Genomic DNA, 7,500 nt, shown 5'->3' with positions numbered 1-7,500 from the left:
AGTACCTCACCTTCCTTCCTCTCCTCTCTTCTTCCTCTCCTTATAAATGCTAAAATAGGCGAACGGAAGGGCCAGGAGGCATTACTATAAAAAGCAGAGCGCGTAACCACAAATAAGAGCCAACCACAAGTACCTCACCTTCCTTCCTCCATCCTTCCTCCCTTCTTTTATTCCTCTCCTTATAGACGCTAAAATAGGAGCACACAAGGGGCAGGAGGCGTTACTATAAAAAGCATAGCGCGTAACCACAAATAAGGGCCAATTACAAGTACCTCACCTCCCTTCCTTCCTTCCTCTCCTCAACTTCCTTTCTTGACACAGAGCTAAGAGGTAAAAACTATTGGTTACGGCACCACGCTTGAACTCATTGTTGTTGGACTAATGGTTAAGCGGGAGGGAAATTTACGAGACAGTTAAGAACATATAAAACTAAATGCGACAAAAGGAAGTGTGTGTGGGGGGGGGAGAGGGGGGGGGGGGGGTGGTGGGTGTGTGTGTGTGGGGGGGGGGGGTAGTGTGTATTTACCTAGTTGTATTTACCTAGTTGTAGTTTTACAGGGCCTGGGCATTATGCTCGTGTGGTCCCGTCTCCGTGTCTGCATTTATCCAACTTATCTTTAAAGCTTTGCACACTCCTCGCTGATACTGTATCCTCGCTCAGACTGTTCCAAACCTCTACATTTCTTTGCGGGAAGCTATACTTCTTAGTGTCTCTCAAGCATCTCCCCTTTCTCAATTTTTTACTGTGTCCTCTTGTATTTCTACTTATGTTTCCTTCTGTTAGTAGCAGTTCTTCATTATCTACTTCATCTATTTTGTTTAATAATTTATAAATTTGGATTAGGTCTCCCCTTTCTCTTCTTTGTTCCAGTGTTGTTAAGTTCATTTCCTTTAATCTTTCCTCGTATATTAATCCTCCAACTCTGGGACCATTTTGATGCCATCCTCTGTATTCTTTCTAGTTTCTTTATATGCTTCTTCTTATGGGGACCACACTACCTCTGCATATTCTAATTTTGGTCTAATCATGGTAGTGATTAGCCTTCTCATCATGTCCTTGTCCATGTAGCTAAATGCTACTCCAATATTTCTCACCAAGTTATATGTGTCTCTAAAGATCCGATTTATATGACTCTCTGGTTGATTATCATCCCTCATCACTACTCCCAGGTCTCTCTCTTCATGCACTTTTTTTAATGTTTCACCATTTCCCATTTTGTATATCCAGATTGGTCTTGTTTCACTTTTACCCATTTCCATAACATGACATTTTTTCACATTAAATTCCATCTCCCAATCCATACTCCATTTCCAAATTTTGTATAGGTCTTCTTGCAATATTTCACAATCTTCTTTGTTTCTTATATGTTTTTGTAATTTAGCGTCATCAGCAAACAGGTTTATGTAGCTATTAACTCCTTCAGCCATGTCATTTACATATACCAGGAAGATTATCGGTGCTAATACTGAACCCTGTGGTACTCCGCTTTCTACATTTCTCCATTCTGATTTTATGTCCTTGACCACAGTTCTCATCTCCCTTCCCATTAGGTAGCTTGCCATCCATTTTTTTCATATTTCCTTTCAATCCTCCTTTATTTTCCAGTTTCCATAATAGTCTTGTGTGTGGAACTTTGTCGAAGGCCTTTTTTAAATCTATATAAATACAATCAACCCATCCATCCCTTTCCTGAGTTCTGTCTATCACTCTTGAGTAAAAACTGAGTAAGTTTGTAACACATGATCGGCCCTTTTGAAATCCATATTGTTTGCTGGTAATTAACTTATGCTCTTCTAGAAATTTAGTCCACTGCTTCTTTATTATTTTCTCACATATTTTGCACAAAACACTTGTCAGGGATATGGGTCTGTAGTTTGAAGGTTCATCTTTCCTTCCACTTTTATATATGGGGACCACTTCAGCCCTTCTCCACTCATTGGGCACCGTACCTGTTGCTACTGAACATCTAATGATGTCGTATATTGGAACAATTAATTCATCTCTACATTTTTTTAAAATATACCCAGAAACTCCATCCGGTCCTACTGCTTTTCCCTCTTCTAGTTCTCCCAGTAATTTATGGATCTCTTCTTTGTTTACCATAATCTCTTCCATATGAACTTCTATTTTATTCTCTTGTGGCGCAATAAAGATTGTTTCTTTGGTAAAGACTTGCTGGAATTTTCTATTTAATAACTCTGCCATACCTTTAGGGTCATTGACCTCCACATTCCCGTCTCTCAGTCTTTCTATTGTTTCCTTCAGTTTAGTCTTCCCATTTATAAATCTGTAAAACAACTTGGGCTGTTCTTTGCATTTTTCCACAATATCCTTCTCATATCCCTTTTCTTCTTCTTTCCTTATTTTCACATATTCATTTCTCGCCATTCTGAAGTCTTCTTTGTTTCTTTGATTCTTCCTTCTTTTTAGTCTTTTCCATGCTTTGTCCCTTTTTTCTTTTGCGTTTGCACATTTGGCATTAAACCAGTCCTTCCTACCCTTAACTTTGGGTCTATATACGGGTACATAAAGATATCATACTTTTCTTGTACTTTATTTTTTCTCAGTAACTCATCCCATTCCACTTTCTTGTAAAACTTCCGAAGGTTTTCCATGTCTGTCTTAATATAGTTTAGCCTGTTTGATTTGTAGGATTCATCCTCTTTAGTAACCTCCACTTCTGTATCAATCTCTATGGTTACATGATCACTCTTGCCCAGTGGACATCCATACCTTAGTTCATCCTTGATGTATATTCCTTTTGTTAGTACTAGGTCCAGTCTTGCCGGTTCATCGTCACTTCTATATCTTGTATGTTCATTCACTCTTTGTATCATAAGATTCTCCATCATCAATCTTAGGAATCTATCTCCCCATGCGTTATCTCCACTATTACTCTCGAATGTCTCCCAGTCAATCTCTTTACAATTGAAGTCACCAACTAGCATAACTTTTTTGTCTTCCTTTAGCATTTTGCTTAAACTCCGTATAGTGTCATTGATCATAGTGTCGTGCTCTTCCTTACACCACGAGTTTGTTCTGGGTGGTACATATGCGGTTATAATTGTCAACCTTTCCTTGTTTTTGGTTTCCACATTTACTTTCGCAATTTCAGCTTTACCTTCACCGTATTCTACCACTTTTACTGTTAACTCCTTTTTTGTCATTATCATCACTCCACCTCCCCCTTTGCCCATTCTATCTTTCCTCCATATATCATAGTTTTTATTTATCTCTAATTTAATAGCTTCGTTCAGTTTGGTTTCCGTTAAGCATACGATCATTGGTTCTTTCTCCTTTATGAAATCTTGCAGTTCCAATTTACTAGTTATTAATCCATCTACGTTTGTATACATCACTCTTAAACATTTACTCTTATCTATCTTTTCTAACTTTCGTTCTTCTTTATCCTCTCTCTTGTGTACCACTTTCTGACTCGGTCCCCTACTATTCTCCAAAAAAATATCTCCTTTTCTTCCACAGATCTTTCATTATTCTTCTCCTTTGCCTCTGCTAGTAGTTCGTTCCATTTCCTTCTTTCTTCTTCATTTCTATTTTTCTTTATGTATATATCCTTGCAATCTTCTGTTTCCTTTAATTTAGTTGTTCTGTACAAAATATCCTCAGCCGCCTTCTGTGATCTTAACTTTATTTTTATTGGCCTGGTCTTTCCTTCTGTGTAAGGACCCATCCTGTGGATTTCCTCCACCTCTTCCTCAATACTTTGTTGCTCGTCATCATTTAAATTTTTTAGTAGGTCCTTAATTGATTTCAATTCCTCTTTATCTCTTTTGGGCTTATATGTGATCGTCTTTTCCTTCAAGCCAAATACTATCACACTCTTCTTCTTGTCTGCAACTTCCCTGACTAGTTCTTCATTTTTCTTTATTACCTTAACCACTTCCTTTTCTACATCTTCCTTATCTTCTTTCATTTGTTGCTGGATTACCTCTCTAAGATTCACGTTTGCTTTCTCACTCTCCACTTTCCAGGTCTTCATTTCACCCAATACCTCCTCCCTGACTCTTTTCTCCTCCTGGGTGACTAATTTCTTTAAACTTTCATTTTCCTTTATAACCTCTCCCAGTCCATCTTTCATCGACTTTTCATATTCTGCCACTTTTCCCTTCAACTCTTCATTCTCTTTGATCAGTTGCTTCTCCCGTTCCTCCAATCCCCGAACCCTAGCTTTAAGGTCTCTATGGAATTCCCAATTCTGGGATTCCTCCATCTCTCTGTTTTTTATCATTCCGATCCACTTGTCCAGTTTTCTTTCCAGCATTAACATTCTTTTGTAAATAGTTGTCTCCCGGCTGGCGAAGCCAGAGAATGCCCTATTTTGTTCAGTTTCTTCATCACTGCTTCCGTACCTTCCTTCTGCACCTCGTGACGGTGTTGACCACGTTAACTGCTCCTCCTCTCTGCTCATCATTCCGGAATTCACTTATTGGAGACGGGAACCGACACTTACATGCCTTCCAGGCCCCATGTAAACACAACAACGATAGGCGATCAGCTGATCGCGGCACAGGGAGCGGGGCAGGAGCGGAGCGGCCGACGTGTTGTGTGTGTGTGTTGTGTGTGTGTGTGTGTGTGTGTGTGTGTGTGTCTAATTTCACGCTTAACCCAACACACACACACACACACACACACACACACACACACACACACTGCAGGTGGTAGTAATTTGCGTGCAGGTGCGGGCAAAGTGCGTGCAACTCCTTTTTTTTGCGTGCGTTGAGCTGGTTGAATAATAATGATAATAACAACAAAATCTCTCTCTCTCTCTCTCTCTCTCTCTCTCTCTCTCTCTCTCTCTCTCTCTCTCTTTTTTTCACCTGGTCACGTGACTGCAAAATTGAGGCGAAAATCTGGAAGAAAAAAACAACATTAATACAAACAGATAAATAAAGAAAGAAAGTAAAGAAGATGAATAAAATAAAATAAAGAAAGAAGGAAAGAAAGAAAGAAAGGAAGAATGAAAAGACAGAGGTAATTAGAGATAAAAAAGAAAGGAAAAGAAAAAGAAGAGGGAAGGAAAGAAAAAACAATGGAAGGAAGTAGTTAATTAATACATGGCGGCAGGGATTAATGAAGGAAGGAAGGAACGAAGGAAGGAAGGAATGAAGGAAGAAATGAGTAGAGGAAGGATAGAAAAGAAAAAAATAAATAAAATAGAGAATGAAGGAAAGATATAATTAGGAAGGAAGAATGGAAAAACGAAGGAAAGTGAAAACAAATGAAGGAAGAAAGAAAGAAAGAAGGAAGGAGGAAGGGAGGAAGAGTGGGTCAGGGTGGAAGTGGAAGGAAGCAAAACAGGAAGTGACAAGCAAACGGGAAAATTTGTTAACGGAAGAAAGGAAGAAGAAGAAGAGGAAGAGGAGGAGGAGGAGGAGGAGGAGGAGGAAACTGATGATGATGATAATAATAATAAAAGTAATAATAATGCAAATAATAATGATAGAAAATAATGATAAAAAGAATCATGAGGAGGAAAAGAAGTAGAAATAAGAGGAAGAGAAGGAAGAAGAGGAGGAGGAGGAAGAGGAGGAAAGCAAGAAGAGAGAAGAGGAAGCATGACGAAGAAAACAAGATAATTGAAAAAAAAAAGAAGAAGAGGAAGAAGACGGAAAGGAGGAGGAGGAGGAGAAGGAGGAGGAGGAGGAGGAGGAGGAAAGCTAGAAGAGAGAAGAGGAAGTATGACGAAGAAAACAAGATCTTGAAAAAAAAAAGAATAAAAAGAAGAAGAGGAAGAAGACGGAAAGGAGGAGGAGGAGGAGGAGGAGGAGGAGGAGGAGGGAGGGAGGGAGGAAAACAAGTTGGTGCTGGTATAGAGGTCCAGGTGGCTGAGGGCGAAGAGGAGGAGGAGGAGGAGGAAGAGGAGGAGGAGGAGGAGAAAGGGACCGGAGGCAACCACGTGCGGTAAACAAGAATGGCAGCTGCTCCAGTAGTAGTAGTAGTAGTAGTAGTAGTAGTAGTAGTAGTGGTGGTGGTTGTAGTAGTAGTAGTAGTAGTAGTAGTAGTAGTGGTGGTGGTTGTATTGGTAGTAGTAGTAGTAGTAGTAGTAGTAGTAGTAGTAGTAGTAGTAGTAGTAGTTGTAGTAGTAGTAGTAGTAGTAGTAGTAGTGGTGGTGGTTGTAGTAGTAGTAGTAGTAGTAGTAGTAGTAGTAGTAGTAGTAGTAGTGGTGGTGGTTGTATTGGTAGTAGTAGTAGTAGTAGTAGTAGTAGTAGTAGTAGTAGTAGTAGTAGTGGTGGTGGTTGTATTGGTAGTAGTAGAAGTAGTAGTAGTAGTAGTAGCAGTAGTAGTAGTTGTTGTTGTTATAATAGTAGTCATTAGTTCTATACTACTGCTGTTCTTTTACTTCAAGCTAAATAACTACTACTACTACTACTACTACTACTACTACTACTGCCATTACTTAACATTATACAACACCTATTATCACAAATCTCTCTCTCTCTCTCACCTGAGGCGCCTCGCTACCCAGGTGTTGCTGTCTGGCCCGCGAGACAGTTTTTGCCTCCTCCTCCTCCTACTCCTACTCCTCCCCCTCCTCCTCCTCCTCCCGTTCTGTCCTGTCCTGACCCATCTTCTTAACCTCCTCGTCCTCGTCCTCCTGCTGGTGCTTGGTATGTCGTCCTCCTCCTCCTCCTCCTCCTCCTCCTCCTCCTGCTAGACGTCTTCCTGCTGTTGCTACTAATCCTCTCCTCTTCCTCTCCTCCTTCTTTTCTTCTATAGCAACTACTACTACTACTTTTACTATTACTACTACTACTACTACTACTACTGCTACTACTACTACTACTACTACTACTACTACTACGACGACGACGACGACCACAACTACCACCACCGCCACTACCACTACTACTACTACTACTACTACTACTACTACTACTATTACTTCTGCTACACACAATCACATTTCGTCTACCAATATTTGCATAATGGTGGTTGGGAACGCTCATGGAATTCGCCGAGTCATAAGGACACACATATATGCATACATACATACAGACACACAGACAGACAGACAGACAGACAGATAGACGGACAGACACAGGATTGCATGACGTGTGTGTGTGTGTGTGTTTGTGTGTGTGTGTGTGTGTGTGTGTGTGAGAGAGAGAGAGAGAGAGAGAGAGAGAGAGAGAGAGAGAGAGAGAGAGAGAGAGAGAGAGAGAGAGAGAGAGAGAGAGAGAGGAGACGAGAGATGAAATAGGAAAAGAAAAACCGAGAACATAAAAATAATAGAAGTAATTGAATAAGATAAATTAAGTTAGTAGTAGTAGTAGCAGGAGTAGTAGTAGTAGTAGTAGTAGTAGTAGTAACGTCTTTGTCTGTCTGTCTCTCTCTCTCTCTCTCTCTCTCTCTCGGCTCAGGAAATCAACAAGAAAATAACATACATAATTATACAACTTTTGAACAGGTAAAACGCTCCTCCTCTTCCTCCTTGGTCTTCTTTTTCTCCTCCTCCTCCTCCTGCAGTCATGTTATCA

This window comes from Eriocheir sinensis, chromosome 7 (genome assembly GCF_024679095.1).
Source record: "Eriocheir sinensis breed Jianghai 21 chromosome 7, ASM2467909v1, whole genome shotgun sequence".
NCBI lineage: Eukaryota > Metazoa > Arthropoda > Malacostraca > Decapoda > Varunidae > Eriocheir > Eriocheir sinensis.
This window is presented reverse-complemented; position numbering follows the sequence as displayed.